General features: G+C 37.4%; 1 protein-coding gene across 3 annotated transcripts in view; it reads left to right on the forward strand.

Moving 5' to 3' along the window:
* JAK2 (Janus kinase 2) overlaps positions 1 to 16,873 on the forward strand; it is an 85,744-nt gene that overhangs the window by 16,215 nt on the left and 52,656 nt on the right. The window contains exon 1 of one of the 3 annotated variants that reach the window (XM_064642228.1): positions 10,087 to 10,108. The exons of the other annotated variants lie outside the window; for them this stretch is intronic. The gene's annotated coding sequence lies outside the window, so the exon portion shown is untranslated. Of the gene's footprint in view, positions 1 to 10,086; positions 10,109 to 16,873 lie in introns of those variants that run through there. 3 annotated transcript variants of the gene reach the window in all.

A 16,873-nucleotide genomic window follows, 5' to 3' on the forward strand; every position in this document is an offset into this window, starting at 1 on the left:
ACAGAGAGGGGACAGCAAGAAGCAGGTTGTAGTCCTTGCTTGTATTTATTGGCAAACTGGGTTGCAGAGAGAGAGAAATACTTTATTGGAGTTGCATAGGGAAGAAAAACCTTTAATCTCCAAACATTTTGCAATTAGGAACATCTCTTCCTCACTAAAATGGTGGTTCTCTGAAATTATTTAATTTTTTTGTCAAATTGACAGTACTTAACTTGCTGGCTGATGTAATCACCCTGCAGTGTGTCCTGGTGAAAAATTCTGTCTTTATGTAGAATCCAAAAACGGACTGTTTATTTTCAGGAATTAGTCTGTGTCTGTGTTAACCTTTTTTCCCCATTTACAGATTGAGCTTGTGATCATTGATGTTACTGTGAATAAAATACGAGTCTCTTTCCTGTAGTCTAGCAAAGAGTATTGTGCAGTAATATGAAATATTCTTCAAGTTGGAGGCAAGGTGTTCTCTCACTTTAAAATTTAGTCTGCACTCTTGAGAAAAAAAATTAAACTATGTTAGCCCAAAGAAAGTTTAAAACTGAACCAGGCACTTTGTGTTTGTTTTTGTTGCATAGCAAAGTTACTACATAGGAGTAGAATTTTGGGTTACTGTTGCTTCTTTCATGTGCAGGTCTTAGAATTGTTTCACAGACTTTTGCAAGTCAGAAGCTGCTCCAGCAAGTTTAGTGATTGTGACAAATATGTACAACTTCAACAGACGTAGCAAATAATTATAAATGATAGTTTTATTCTTTGATGTAGTTCAGAAGTTTTGTAGTCGTTAAGCATTTTTATATTTGTAATTTATTGTCTAGATAGTCTTCAAAGCAGAATAATCTTAAATAAATGCCAATACTATAGAACTGTACTCCTTTTTTTTGGATTTCAGCCAAGTCATACATAAGGTCTCCACCCATGATGACTAAGTCCTTTACATATTTAAAGTATATAAGTAAAACTGAATGTGCATAATGCTGTATGTGTGTATGTATAAAGACGACATAATCTGATCCATATATATGGATGGTGCTTGTAAGATATATTTACTGCTCAATTATACTAAAAATTTGTATTTAATTCAGCTCTCACCATACCTGTAGTTATTGTAACTCGTACTTTTCAGGGCACACTGAATTATTTCCCAAGTGTAGCCTGCGTTTTTCTTGAATATCTAACTTTGCATTTGTATTGTTAAAATATATTTCTTTTGAAAGAAAGCTTTGTTTGAAAGGGCAGTCATTTCGTCTGATTGATTTATTCCAATTCAGGGATTTTTAATACTAGATCAACTTTGGCATGCTGGAATAAGTTCAGTGAAGGACCGCCAAAGATGAATAGGGGTTAAATACATGATGTAGCATAGGCTGAGGGAATTGTATGTCTTCATTTGAAGAAATCTGAGTAGACATCTGTTTGCATCTTCAGCTACCTGATGGGAAACTATGGAGGCTTTGGAGTGGAACTTTTTTTTGAAGGCATGTGGTGTTTGGATGAGAGATGATAGACACAAGGGACATGAGAAATTTTTGTTAGATATTAAGGAAAATTTTTTCAGCAGGAAGACTGTCAAACACTGGAACAAGCTGTTCAGAGTGGTTGTGAAATACCTATCTGTGAACATGGTAAAAAATCAGCTAAACAGGCTTTGAGCTTGGTATAATTTGACCCTGCTTTGACCAGGGATAGTGGACCAAATGACCACCATAACTGCCTTCCAGTTATATTAATCTAGGATTTCTTATTACTAGTTGTGTTTTATATAAACCTTTGTCACTTTCACATGTAATAGTTTTAACTTTAGGTTTTGTTGCTATATGAAAACAGTGTATTGTCTTACATCAAAGAAAATATTTGCCTGAATTGCATCTGTGTATGAATAATCATAACTCTAGAGAAAATAACCTTGTTTAGTTTTGATTCCCTTTTCATTTTTACTTTGAGATTCTAATAGTGTATATAACAACCTCCCTAAAGTATGTTTTTCTCTTGTTTCTTGAAGCTGAACGCAGCGGGATATTAAGTCTTAATCCCTGCAAAAGTCTGCTGAACCTGTACAGATATTTGTGGTTAATTAAAATGTCTTACTGTGTAGCAAGTACGGTCATAACCTGTTTTCTATATGAAATCTTTTATTTTCAGATTTTCCTTGAGTCTCATTCTAAGAGAATATGTTTCCAGCCATGAACCAGCTTTTTCTTAACTCCGCTATTTTTTCTGCAGATTTAGAGAAACTTTGATTTTCAGTCATATGTGCATTGAGGATACAGTTCCAAGGCCTTTTGAGACTAGTAATAAGAATCTGAGCACTACTGAGTTTCCAAATGTAATTGTTTTCCTGGTTATAAAGCATGAAGACCAGGAAAAATAAGAGCTAGCATACTCCTGTTGAGAAAGTTCTTATTTGTAAAGTAGATTCAACTTTTTCGTCCATTTTTCTGATACAGAAGAATTAGAGCATTTGGCAAGCCAAACTTACAATTCAAATAAAAGTAAACAAATATACAAAACATGCACAATGAAGTACATGGAATGGGATTGAAGTGATGTTGATATCTGCCTTTATAACCATGATGACATAAATGGTAGCGTATTTTAAAGGAGGAAACAAAGTCAAATAAGTTAATGAGTTTTCACATTGTCAGAAATGTGACATTTCACATGATGGAGAAATTAGTTTGTACTGCTTGATCATACCATGACTACAGTGAATATCTAAATGTTCCCAATTCCAAAGTTTTTGAGAAATTATTGATACAATCACTTCTGTTAATACGAGCAAAATTAACATTCTGTTGGGTCCATACTAGCTACTCTGAAGAAAATTAACTGTGCCCCAGTCAAAACTAGCACACAATTACAGGACTTACCTTGTTACACATTGCTGGTCTTGATCAGTGTCCAAAATGCTTGCTGTGTGCTTTTGGCAGCGACATGGGAGTGATGCTGCTAGGAGAAGGACTAAAGATACAAATAATGTGGTGTTAGTGTAAAATATATGGGAAGGGAATCCTATGTGAAACCCTCGAATAAAACACCTTTGATGTAGAAAGTCTGACTGTTCTAAAATTGGGAAAGAAGGAAATTAATAGAATGTGTGAACGCAATCCCTTTGAAGGATTAGAGAGCGTTCCAACTAAATCACACGTAAGAGGTTTTCTGAAGATACAGGAATAGAAGGTAGTCTTGAATGTGATCTTAACAAGGACTACAATAGTTGTAGTGTAAAGATCAACAAACAAGCACTTTTTGTACCACTTTTCATAGAATCATTAAGGTTGGAAAAGACCTCTAAGATCATCGAGTCCAACCATTAACACTATATCTCTGTGTTCACCACTAAACCACATACCCATATGCTATGTTGACACGCCTTTTAAACACTTCCAGGGAAGGTGATTCCACCACTTCCCTGGGCAACCTATTCCAATGCCTGACTACCCATCTAAACCTCCTCTAGCACAACTTGCAGCTATTTCCTCTTGTTCTGTCACTTGTTACCTGGGAGAAGAGACACACCCCCTTCTCCCTACAACCTCCTTTCAGGTAATTGTAGAGAGGAAAGGTGTTGTTTTCAGGTGTTGTTTGTAAAGAACACGAAGATGACTTTTTATTCATCTTGGCTTAAAATGTTTGTGAGTCTTGGATCACTATGAAACTACACTGGGAAAGTGCTGTTGTGGGCTTGTCCTCGTAAGATCTTTTCTGGGCACTTATTCTTGGCAACTGTTAGAAGAGCTAGTGCTTTCAGTCTCATCCTGCATGCCTATTTTGAAGCAAGTGAACTAACAAATGGCTTGGGAAAAACACACTGAAAGAGATTTAACTCCAAAATCATGTCACCCTGTCATAGTTCAGGTGCAGAATAAATACAAGTAACAAAATTGTTCCATAGGCAGTTAAAAAAGAAAACTACTCTGAAATCACCCAACGTGCTAAACATTGACACTAGCTGAGAAACACAGAATTACAGAATGGGTCAGGTTGGAAGAGACCACAGTGGGGTCACCTGGTCCAACCTCCTTGCTCAAGCAGGGTCATCCTAGAGCACACGGCACAGGATTCTGTCCAGACAGTTCTTGAATTTCATCTGCAGTGAGGGAGACTCCACAACCTCCCTGGACAATCTGTTCTAGTGCTCAGTCACCTGCTCAGTAAATAAGTTCATCCTTGTATTTAAGTGGAACTTCCCATGCATCAGTTTCTGCCCACTGGCTCTTTTTCTATTGCTTGGCACCACTGAGAAGAGCCTGGCTTCATTCTCTTGGCACCCTCCCTTCAGATACTTATATACATGTATGAGGTCCCCTCTCAGTCATCTCTTCTTGAGGCTGAACAGGCCCAGCTTCCTCAGCCTTCCCTTGTAAGAGAGATGTTCCAGTCCCTTAATCATACCGCTAGTGACTGGCCTCCAACAATCCCTGTGCCACTGATTATAATCCTCTGGGATCTGCTGTTCAGACAGTTCTCAATCCATCTCACTGTCTACTCATCCAGACCACATTTCCTGAGTTTGCCCATGAGGAAATTGTGAGGGACAGTGGTGAAAGCCCTGCTGAAGTTGAGGTAGACACCATCCACTGCTCTCCCCTCATCCATCCAGGTTGGTGTTTCATTGAAGAAGGAAAGACCTCTGCCTTTGTGACTCTGAAACATACTTTTTCTGCCAGTAAGCAAAAAACAGGTTTAGAGTGGAATGCTTAGGAAAGGAAAAGATGAGTAAGTATATGGAGTAAGCTTTGTGTTTATTAAGTCAAAGCTACTTCAAAATGTCTATAAATGTATGTTCATAAATAAGTAAAAGAACCTTAATTGCAATTGCTAAGTTACCTAGAGATATTTCAAAACTGGGGTTGGATTTACAGATGTCACAATTTTTTAGATAGCAGTTTAAAGAAAAGCAGGAATGAATGCTTTATATAACTGAAAGAAATGGAAGTGGTATGCTAACAAAGAAATGTTTCATAACCAGTAAGTGTGAAGAATGAAGCTTTTCTTTCGTTTTTCAGTAGTTACTGTGGAGTGTAGGTGTTCCAGAAATAGTTACTGATACTCCTTCATTGTAGAAGTAAAAGTAGCACCTCTGACTATTAGGACTAAGAGACATTAAAGACCAGAGAATGGGGCTTATTTGGAAGAAAGCCAGTATTTAGGAGTTCAGCATTTGAATCAGGAAAGATATCTGTTCTGAGCCTTCAACAAAAAAGAATGAAAGGAACACAGATATGGCTGTAGTGTAAAATGCATGCAAGACATCTTTTTGTCCAAAAAGTATGGCCCATGTTTGTTATCTTTATTGCTAAGTTTACATACTTGAAAATTATATGACCATAAACACTAATTAATTTCTGTCATACTGTCTATGCTAATAGAAAATATCAATCTGTAGAGGTTTTGTTGAAAGCTGTTGTATTGTCTACAGTGGGCACTGGGCTTCAAGCAACCACTGTAAGCAAAATCCAAAGGAGTATTAAGTAGGAACTTAAGTGGTAATCACTCTGATGGTTTCTTTTCCAGTACAGTAGACAGTTGAACCTGGGCAGCAGTTGACAAGAAATTCATGTTGCATACTGGTGATGAAAGGGAAGTTAAATTTTTCAAGCTTATCACATTGGTAGTCTAGGGAAATTGTTAATAGTCACAAAATCAGTTGTGATAAACTGTTTCTTGCTGTGATACTTGCTGATCATAAAGCTAGTACTTCACTGACTGTAGAACTGTATACTATTAATTAAAAAGGCCCTTGCAATTTAGGTGAGTACTTGAAGTAAAAAGAGCAGTTATTTTTAATTTGAATTCTTTTGAAAGACTGAAAAAAGAAACTGCTTGAAAGGCAGATACTATCTCTAATTTCCCATAAATTCATCGTATATGTTAAGATAATTGTATGTAAAGCAACTGAGGGAAGGAGATGTCCTGCAAGTGCGTTTCATTAACTTTGAGAGCTGCTTCAGTGAATATAGATAAACCATGCACTAACCATTGTGGGAAGGTTTGCTTTGTGCGTGTGTGTTTGATGTAATACAACTCTTTTCACACCTAGATGGACAGAATGGCTGAGAAATCAGGCAGTAGAGAGACCAATATTAATTTAACATTGACAAGTGGGAATCAGCTAATTGTGTTGCCCTTGCTTTTAGTGCTTCTGAACATCTAGGTTTGTTTCTCTGCAGTCTGTGCTTTGACTTCTTCAACTTCTGTATGGCTGCACAGCCTTCACTCATATTACAAAAGCAAGGTATGTTGGGGTGGAAGCTCTGTGGCAAGACAGGAGGCGATGACAAGCTGCTTCAAAAGCTGTCAGGGGCTGATTGTCCTTCAAGGCCACCAGTGCTTCTTTATGGCACTGACTCATAGTAGTGATTGTGTGTCTGTTTGACTAGAGAAGAAATTGGTTGGCACTGGTGTATTTTATACACCTTCTCAAAGATTTCTGTTATCAGTGACTGGAATAGTTGACACAACTTGCTGAAGCCTGTTCACCATGTTGTTAGGCTGGGTTTTTTAAAACTCTATGGAAAACTAGGTAGTTTCTTGTGTGCAGGAGGAAGCAAAACGATTTGTCTGAGCTGATGTTTGCATAGACTGCCCAAGAAAAATTTGAGCGGCTGTGAAATCCACACCTGTGAGCTGATGAACTGTGCAGAACTATTTCTTCAGTTGTATTTTGCATGTACTTGGGATATAAGCCAGATGCTTATAATTATTTGTAGTTTGGCTTATTGTATGTTCCAGGTGCTAAGGAAATAGCAGAGCTACTTTGCTATCTCTCCATTCTACATGAATGTGGCAGATCACAAGGTACCTGGCTGGAACCACAGGGACTAGAGCAGCTTTGTTCTTCTGGAGGACTGTGTTGCTAGAAGTATTAACTGTTCTGGTTTCTTTCAGTGAGGCTAGTTGGCTCTGCAACAGGTAACATTTGTCGGTAGTTGAGACTCTAAACAATCTTTATGCTGTCATTGGGAATATCCATAGCATGTTATAGAATCATAAAGGTTGTAAAAAAACATTGAGGATCCTCAAGTCCAGTCTTCAACTGAACACTACCGTGCCCACGAAAACCATAGCAAGAAGTCCTACGTCTGCTTGTTTTTTGAACACTTCCAGGAATGGTGACTCCACCACTTCTTTTGGCTGCCTGTTCCAGTGCTTAACCATTCTTTCAGTGAAGAAATTTTTTCATAATATCCAGCCGAACTTCCCTTGGCATAGCCTGAGGCCATTTCCTCTTGTCCTGTCACTCGTTACTTGAGAGAAGGGACCTACCATCACCTCGCCACAACCTCCTCTCAGGTAGTTGTAGAAAGCAATAGGGTTCCCCCTCAGCCTTTTTTTCTCCATCCTAAACAACCCCAGTTCCCTCACCAGTTTTGTTGTCCTTCTCTGGACATACTCCAGTACCTCAGTGTCCTTCCTGTAGTGAAGGGCCCAAAACTGGACACAGGATTCAAGGTGCAGCCTCATCAGTACTGAGGACAAGGAGACTATTGTTGCCCTAGTCCTGATACAAGCCAGGACTATTGGCCTCTTATGTCATGGTAGCTAAAATTTATTCAGGAATAGCAGTCAGGTTTACTGATATTTATTCTCACTTCACAAACAGCGGGAAGATTCAAGAGGTGATTTAACTTGGTCTTGCTCAAGTGCTCTACTGAAAGACTCCTTGAAAAAAAAAATCTTTTTTTTTTCCTCCCCTAAATCAATGTCTAAAAGGGTCTTTGGTTTTTTCCCCATAAGGGTATTTTCTCGTACTTCCTCTCATTTTCTGTCACTTTTAGGTATGTTTTTTGCAGGTTTCATTTATTCTACCTTTGTAAGAAAAAAGGTCTGGAAATGTCAGCAGCTGGACTGTGGCCCTTGTAATTTTAATGCTCAAAAGCATTAGTGGCACTTGTAATGCTCAAAGGCATGGGCTGCCTTTGAAGTGTCTCCCAATTACTCCCCATGTTTAAAGAGGAAGTAATGACCTAAATCCTTGATTTAAAAGTCCTAGTCACTGACCCCTGAGGCTCAGTAATGTGATCAAATCCTCTTCCACCAGCTTTTTCCAGCCCACTAAGGGCATAAGTAAATGTTGCTTGGAGGGTGAGTGAAGTACCAAAGAAATATTTTATAAGGATTAAAATAATAATTTCTCCTTGCCTCCAGAACAGGAAAGGGGTCAATGAGGGATAGGGGAATGGGACCCACCCAACCGCCTCTGGTATATTTTTAATAGCTGCTATTCCTGCTTCTTATTTCTGCTTACATGTAGCTATGATTTGGACACCATGTGAATGAGTTTGTTACCTTGTAGTATGGGATGTGATCTTTTCTGTGTGCTCTGCAGTGTCTGATTTTTGGCCTGGGAATGCTGGGCAGACTCAGAGAACTCAAGGGAATTGGGAAAGGAGGGTCTTTGATGGGGAGTGACATAGAATTGGTTTACTTGGGTGAGTTTGGGACCTCATTAGGAGAGACCATATTTGACGGAGATAGGAGGGGAATGAAAGAGTCCTGTATACTTTTTTGTCCAACACAATTTAGAGGTACAGGAGATAAAGCAGGACAAATATCTACCCTTTTCCTGTTTTTTTTGATTTCTTTCCCTGGTATAACTCAGTGTGCTGTCTCCATCTTCTACTTGTACCAAGGCTCCTGCTTTTATTTCAGTTCTTTTCCTGCCATGGAGTATCCCATCCATCTGGTGTCTCTCACAGCCTCCTTGCAAATAATCCATGAGAAGGCATTTTCTTCTCAGGAGTAGTTAAAACTTTTTCCCAAATTTTCATTTATATTCAGTTATGTTTCCAAAGGTTAATACAGAATGCTTTGGCAGAACTTGATTGTGGCAGGATGCCTTCATTTCCTTCTCTTTTTAGATTTTTCTAGGAATCAAATGGCATCCACACTTTTGCTCATGTTCACTAGTTCACTACTACCTGTTTTCCCGTGCCTACCAAGATCAAGCATGTTCCAACCTGCTAGTTTCTTTCATTTGCGTATGCAGAATCATTGGTTTCACCCTGTGTGTATTAAGGTTATGCCTGCATATAAATCCACTACTTTTTAATTAGTTTTAAACAACTTAAATTAGTTTTTAATTAAGTTTAAACAAGGTAGGCTAAGTGCCAAGTTACTGAGGTCGTTTCAGCCAAAATTCATACCTGGTTCTATACCCAGTTGTGGATGAGAGAGGAGTGGAGAATTTCTCTTTATTAGAAAAGCTTAGTTGGGAGAAGGAATGGGGATGAGGAAAGAGGAAAAACAGCTGTCGTTTGAGATGTTTGGGCTCAGACTTGGCGTATTACTCTGTGCTTTTGACCTAGTAATACATTCCAAACTTGAGGACTATTCTAGCAACATCCAGGTTTTAGAGTAGCAGATTCTCACATTTTTATGGAAGATCTCACGTTCTGCTGTAACTGTCAGTTTCTGATACATGTAATTATGTTTTCTTTTCTTGATTCTCTCTCTTTTTTTTTTTCCTCAGTGATTTGCTTATTTCACTTGTTGCCCACTCTTTTTCTTCTTTCTGGTGGAGACTGTGTACAATGTATAAAGTGGTCTCAGATCTTCAGTGTGACTCAACTGCGTACATTGCTTAACAGGACATAGTCTGAGAGGGGAGTAGTTTGGTTTTAGGAAGTTTTCACATCAGGTGGAATGGTATCCTTCATCAGAGGATGCATCCTTCCATTACGCTGTCTCGCTGTCAACAAAAGCCTGTGTCTGATAAAAAGAAGCTCAAGGGAAGACTCTGTGATGCTTTACCATTTCTTAGGTTATTTTGATTTTAGAGAGTCTCTGACATGCTTTGTCAATTATGATAGTCATCTAACTACCTTAACTTCTTTTCTCAAAAAGAATCTGCAGTATTCCTTCTTGCAATTTTGACTGTCTGTCCGAAGTGACTGGCAGAATCTGTCCCAGCCTACACACTATCCTTAGATGTGGTCATGATGACGTGTGCTGCTTATGCCAGTAGGTTAATGAGGTCAAGTGTTAAATGGTGATATTGTCTATGAAGAGTTTTCAGGGGGATGGGAAACATCTGCCAAATGAGATAAACTTCACTTCTTTTAGAACCTATCAGCCCTGAATGGGGATGGAAGAGTAACAAGAGACTGTTTCTGTGAGTTTATTTACTGCTCGGAATAGTGCAGAGGGCATTAAGTACTACATAGTAATGGCATTTAGTCTGTCATAGTACCACAGAGTCGCTAAGAGTCTGGTTTCTGTTGCAGGCATGAGGGATATCTTGGTCACCTATTAGGTACTGAAGAGTACACCCACAGCCTTTCGTAGAGATGTTCACAGGAGTCTCACATTTATTAACTAATTATTGCTTTACCTAATGCTAAAGAGTAGTTGAGAATGGACGTCCTAAACACTTTGCAGAATCACTGTGTTGTGTTACTTCAAGAGGTGTTAAATATGTTGTTGTATGACATCTATGTCTTTCCCTCAATGCTTTTTTTCCTGTGGTATGATTTGATTTCTTTCTTATTCACACTTTTGTGTTGAACTCTGTGTGTCCAGGAGAGTTTCTTTCTCTTTCCCCTCCCTGAGGTTTTCTCTATATACTACAACTGAAACATGAAACTGAGACACTGGGGAGTGTTATAGTAAGGGTTGAATTTTAAAATTGGGGTTTTTTTTGCCTGTTTAAGCACTTTGGAGAGTTAAACAGCATTTCCCTCATCGTTTTACTTAGTTTTTCAAATATTTACCTTCCTTGAAAGGAATTGTGAGATAGATCTTTCTTTACTAGATATTTTGCGAAACAAAGAATTGTGTTGATATCTAGGCTACCAGTGTTTCACAGCATGAATTTAGGGAAATGGTTTAGACTCTTGTACTTAGGAAAGGTGACAGTGTTTTATGTAAAGCACCCTAGTACTGAAGTGCAACAGGAACTGAAAATATTAAGATTACTATGCATCATTGCAGTGTTGTGCAAATAGGTAAAAACTGTCTAGAATAGTGGAAATGATCCGATGGCAATGAGGCCAAGTTTGTCACTGACAGAAGCATACTCTGTCTTTTGCAGCAAAGCTGCATTGTGGGGTTTTGTTTGTAAACAAATTTAATACTAAAGAATGCTATCAGTAATCTAAAAAATTAAGGCCGTGGTCTGACTTTTTTTTGTTATTTGGTGATGGTTTTTCACATTTTCTTTTTGTCTGTATGCCAGTCAGAGGGATGTAATTGCTCTATGACCTTATTTGCTTTAAGAAAAGGAAACTTAATTCAGTTATTATTTGATGAATTGGCAGACAGGAATCATGATGTTTAGTTTGGGTAAAAGTGTGGGTGGACTGTTTCTTGCATGTACTAGTGGTCAAACTCTTTACTAAGTACCAACTAAGAAAAAAAATGTATTTAGAAGATTGCTTACTGGTAGGTGAGTAGATGTGGCAAATCCTTATGGGAAGGAGAGGGATCTCCATTTATAGATACTGGAATGGTCAGAAGTGATCCGTTCAGACATTGAAAATCCTAAGCAGAAATTAGTAATTGTATTTTGTTAGCTAATTGTAATATATATTTAACAAATCCAAGAACTACTAGGATTTACAGTAATTTGTGGTTTGTTTAGGAGCTTAAAGCTTGCATAAAGAGAGGAGAGACTATGATCAGTTTTAAACTTCAAGTTCATTTCAGTGGGTCTCAGCAATTTGCTAGTACCTAAAAATGTATGCACAAAAACCTATTTCTTAGAGCACCTAGTTCAGATGGTGATGTCTTACTCAGTATACTTTGCAAGTTACAGAAAAACTTACCTGTAATACACTGTATTGCACTTGTATTCTAGACTTAGCTCCAGCTTCTCTAATTGATTGCATTCACTGAAATAAAAAATGTTAAAGAGTCTGTAGTATCTTTAACAGGCATTTTTTGGAGGAGGTTAGCTCGATTTTTCATTGCATCGTGATCATAGCTTGCTTTTGTCATCTTTTCATTAGCCACATTCTGATTTGCCTTGGGAAGTGGTTCATGAGGTCCATGATTCTTTGCAACAGCTTGTTCCAAACCCGGCAGACAGATCTGAAATTCTTATTTTGTCAGAGCTGAAGTGAAGCTGCAAATAAGTATGCATAATATGCTGAAAAATTCTGTAGAAAACTGAAGTGGCTGGTAAGTCTGAGATTGATCTAGAAAAAGCCCTTCTTTTTCTGTTATTTAGAGAACAGTATCCTACATTTCGAACAGATCACCTTAGGTAGATTCAAATTCCTATACCACTTTTAGGCAAGATTGAAACATCATGATTGCGGAGTTGGTGTGGGGTCTTGAAGGGAGAACTGATGTGTCTTGGTTCGCATTACTGAGTGGATGCATCTGCAGAACTTTTGAGTGAGTTCCCACTACAAGAAAGACATTGAAAAGTGGGTGAAAGCCCTAGTCTTCAGGGCTCAGAGGCAAAACTTGTGTTGGAATTTGATTTATGTACTGAGAAACTCGAGTGTTTTAAGGTTTTCTTCTAGTTTTCTGTCATCAGAGAGACTTTTAAGAAGAGTGAAATAATTGTCTAGTGGAAATTTTGTAATGTAACTTTTTTATAAACAACTTATCAGTTGTTAAATACTGTTACGTTATAAATGTTTAATCTTTATTTTATATTGCCTTTTCATAAAGGAACTGATAATAGCACAGTCTGTAGCAGTACATTTTGAAATCCAGAAAAGAACACTGTATCTTCTTATCTGATCTTCTATATATCATAGACCAGTTAGTTACATTTTGGTTTTCTTCCTCCACCAAGTTCAGTAACACAGGTTTATCTAAAGCGTATTTTGCAACAGTGCATCTGTTCTTCATGTTTTAAAGTCAGGAAATACAGAATCTACTTCTTTGACTGTTTGTTTCAGTAATGTGATATTCTTGTTTCTGAGAGAGAGGAAAAAAAAAAGTTGTATATTAATAGCTATTTATTCTAAAGCTATTGTATACCCTATTTAAATAATTAATTTTCCATTATGATTTTTATTTCTTGAATCTATATCAGAGAGTCCGCTTGAGCTTTTTAGTTTATTGGGGCACAATTTTCATACTCTTGCCTTCTGCAATTTTCTTATGGTGTTTCAGGATATAGTATCAAGAATCATGAAAAAGCTTTGTGTCATTCTTATCTCAGAACTTGGGGTAAAAAACAATATGAATATAGGGAGCTCTAAGTTTATCCTACTTTGGGATACTTTCTTTCGCTTTAGAAGTAAAGCGTACAATTGAATGCTTAATCATACTCAAAACAGAGTTCTGTAAATACACACGATGATAATTTGACTTTTTTCCAGTGTGGGAGGGAAGCACAGGTCTCTTGGTTTTTTAAAATGTACAAGAGAACACAGACTGTTTTAAATGTTACATTGTGGAGATATGTTTGTCTTAACTGAAAGTTTCTTTCTCCTTGTCGCTTTTATTGGAGTTTTGCAGAATCTCTGCTAGTGGTATATTTTTTGATGAACTTTTGTTTACTTTCAGAGCCCTGAGTTTTCTGGCCTCCATTTTTTTCTAACTGTCTGTGTTTATAGAGATAACATGATCTTGGCAAAGCATGTAGTGCAGTATCTTTGCAAAAGCTAGCTGGTACTGCAGATAGGAAACAAGTGGAGAACTCTGAGGCCATTGATGATTAAGGAAACTAAGTAAACTATCAAGCAAGTACATTTTCCTGAATTATATAGATAAAACATCAACACTGGTGTTGTAAATTATTCAACAATATGAAGCATTAACATAGGGTTTAGAAAAGGCATGCATTCCTTTTGTAAAAATGCTTCAACCTCTCTACCAAAGAATAACAAGAAACCACTATATTTATATATATTCTAATTGAACTCTAAATCATTATTTTGTAGGCTGGTGAATGCATTTATATAGTCTTGGTTTTTAGAGTATTACTATTTAATTAAACCTTTGTTTACGGAAATCACTTGATTTCAAATGTTTCTGTGACAGTGTCTCACAAGATTGTTGCTTTTATGTCTCAGAGGGTCTTTTTTGTGTTTTGTTGTATTGCATTATGTGACCATGCCCTGACTCTATAAGGATTTATAAATTTGATTTAGTTTGTGCACAATACCTATTCATAGCCTTTTCGAGTCTGTAGAAGGTGTAAGTTGTAGAGCAGGGAGGCAGGTGTTGTGCTTTTGTTTTTCTTTTTGGCTTTTTGTTTGGTTGGGTTTTGTTCTTTTTTGGGGGGATGGTGAGGTGGTGGTGTTTTTTAAGGTAGTTTTTTTATTAGCTGGATTAGAGCTTCAGGCTCTAGTCTCACAGAGTTTTTTAGCTTCTTCTGCAAAAGCTTCTTCTACCAAAGAAAATTTAGATAAATATGTAAGACATTTTATAGAGATTACATTGTATAGAATTACATTTTCTACAAACAAAGGTAATTCAAAGTTAAGCACTTGTAAATAATATTAGTGTTCCAGGTTACTGTAACTGATCTGTGATTGTAAAGAGCTAGGTTTCCTCTACAAAACTTTAAGCACTTTTCCAAAGGCAAGCAGGAAGGAGGGGAATGACACCAAAATCCCCTAGAAAACCCTGCACCATAAGGAGGGAATTTGTACATAAAATATGCATCAGATCTGACCTTTCGATTATACAGTTTCTAAACTGAAGCTACCTTGAAAAAGCAGAGTAGGCTGAAGGATGAAGAAAGTATTTCTGGAGAGTCCAGAGAAGATACTGACATCTACTGCTCTTAGCTGTTCAGAAGAGTTTGCTGATTCACTCTGACTTAAATGTTATCCTGTTTACATGCTAACAGTTATTTCTGCAAAGAGCTAATTTGTTGAAGCACGCTTTCTGATTCTCCTCAGATAGTGTAAAAGCCAGGATAGAAGACTTCTTTCATCCAGATGTTTTCCCATTTTTGATGGCTCTGTCTCAGATTTACTAGACTTGCTCTTCCCCATATTTTTCACAGAACAAATGTTACAGGAAACAAGATCACGTGTGTTTTATCATGCAGCATATTATGCAATTTTCTTGTCCAAGACCACTTTACCCTTTGCTTCTGTCAGGTGGTGAAAACTTGGAGAGGAAAGAAACCAAAGAACCCACAAAAGTGGAAACAGTATATTATACAAATACAATACTGTGAAGAACATAGTAGATCTTTTTTTATTTTCTCTTTTTGTAGACAGAAGAGCTGTTTGGGGTTGTGATTATATTCTCCATGATACTTTACCCATGATACTTTACCCTGTATCGCAAAGTGTAAAAGTGTACTTCTAGTCTCTAAAGGTAGATATTTAGAAGTTTAGCAAAGAGTGGCAGTTTCAGTCATGGTGGAAACTGGACGTGCCTTTTCATCTAGAACAATAGAATAAAGAGGCATAGTGATACCGTTCTGTGCAATTATTTCTCACATAGTGACTGCAAATTTTCTTGATCTGTCTTTGAGGTTTGAGTAACAATTTTTTCTTTAACTGTTCTAATACTTGGCTAGTAATCAGGATCTTTCTATACTTCATTCATTCCCCACTTCTTTTGTTTAAGGTTTTTGTTTGGTGTTCGGTTTTTTTTTATGTTGCTATATTCAATCTGTGTTGGAAGAGAAAAGCCATAAAATGAAAGTCACTTAAACCATGAAGGAGAAAGGAGGTTTTTAAACATTTTTTTTAATACTTCTTGTCTTTATGTTGTCCCTTCCTCCTTTTGTGTACCTCCTACTTGCCTACAGGAGACTTCCTGGGTTTACTGCCCTTTCACCCTGCCCCATAATCTTCTGCTGCTGTTTTACAGTAAAATTCTAGCTCTTCAGTCCTCTTGAGTGTCTGCACAGTGTAAACACATTTGTCAGTTACTGCAGTAGTTTTACGAAGCTCTGAGGCGGGAAGTTGCCAGACTGGGGAAGTGAGATAAGAGTGCAAGAAAAGAGAGACAATGGAATTAAGGAGAAAAATCCAAAAGAGTTAAAATTTTTAAAACCCAGGTCTTTGAAAAAGCTTCCTGAACAAATGCAAGCTGGGCCATTTATCTGAATAGCCAGTGGCAGCTGGAAAGAGTTATGACTGGTTTTCCTCACAGAAATGTTTGCTGAGAGAAATCCTTTGCCTTCTGTGAAGGAAGAGAACCTCGTATTTTATGCCGGTATATAACTCTAATTGATGAAACTATTGCATTGTTATTTGCCTAGAAGGTACCTTTTTTATAGGCTCAGAACTCCAGAGCGCATCTGTAGTTGGAGAGGATTAAAAACTTTGTCAAAGGTCTGACACCCTTCAGAGGTACCACACTACAGCAAGTAGTGGGTCTTGGCTGTTCTTGTTCTTCCATAGTTAAGCTGTTGAGAACTGACATTTAACTGAGAAATCCCTGCCTGCCACAGGAGAAAGGACAGAAGGCTGAGAGAAGAGTAACAGTTTTGAAATATTTGTGATACAGCTGGTGTCTGCTGGGCCACGCTGATAAACTGGCATCTGTTTTACAACTGTTGATGCTATTCTTTGGCCCTGCAGAATTGTAGCAACAAGTGTTTGTTCATGTTTTGACAAATCGCTCTTCAATTATGCGAATTGCATTTGGAAAAGAATTTCTTCCTTCAGAAGTGTTTTCCAGCATTACTTCCCCACTGATTCAATCTTGCAATGTTTAAGAAAGTCAAGTAAATTGACAGACAACTTCACTGCTGTTGCTGTTGTACTTTTTTGTTTTGTTTGGACTTTAAATATTTGTTTTAACTTGTGAGTATAGCTGTAACTGTCTTAAGTATTCTCTAGAGGTCATTGGAGGGTTTTTATCTACCTGGTATTTTTAATAAAAATGTCTTTTAATAGAAAAAATACTTTTTTCTGTTTCAGTGGTGTCAGAATATTTTTTTCCGCATTGAAATGTTATTTTTTTGTTTAACCTTTTTTTATTGTCTTCTGATTTTTTGGAAATG

This window comes from Pseudopipra pipra, chromosome Z, assembly GCF_036250125.1.
Source record: "Pseudopipra pipra isolate bDixPip1 chromosome Z, bDixPip1.hap1, whole genome shotgun sequence".
NCBI lineage: Eukaryota > Metazoa > Chordata > Aves > Passeriformes > Pipridae > Pseudopipra > Pseudopipra pipra.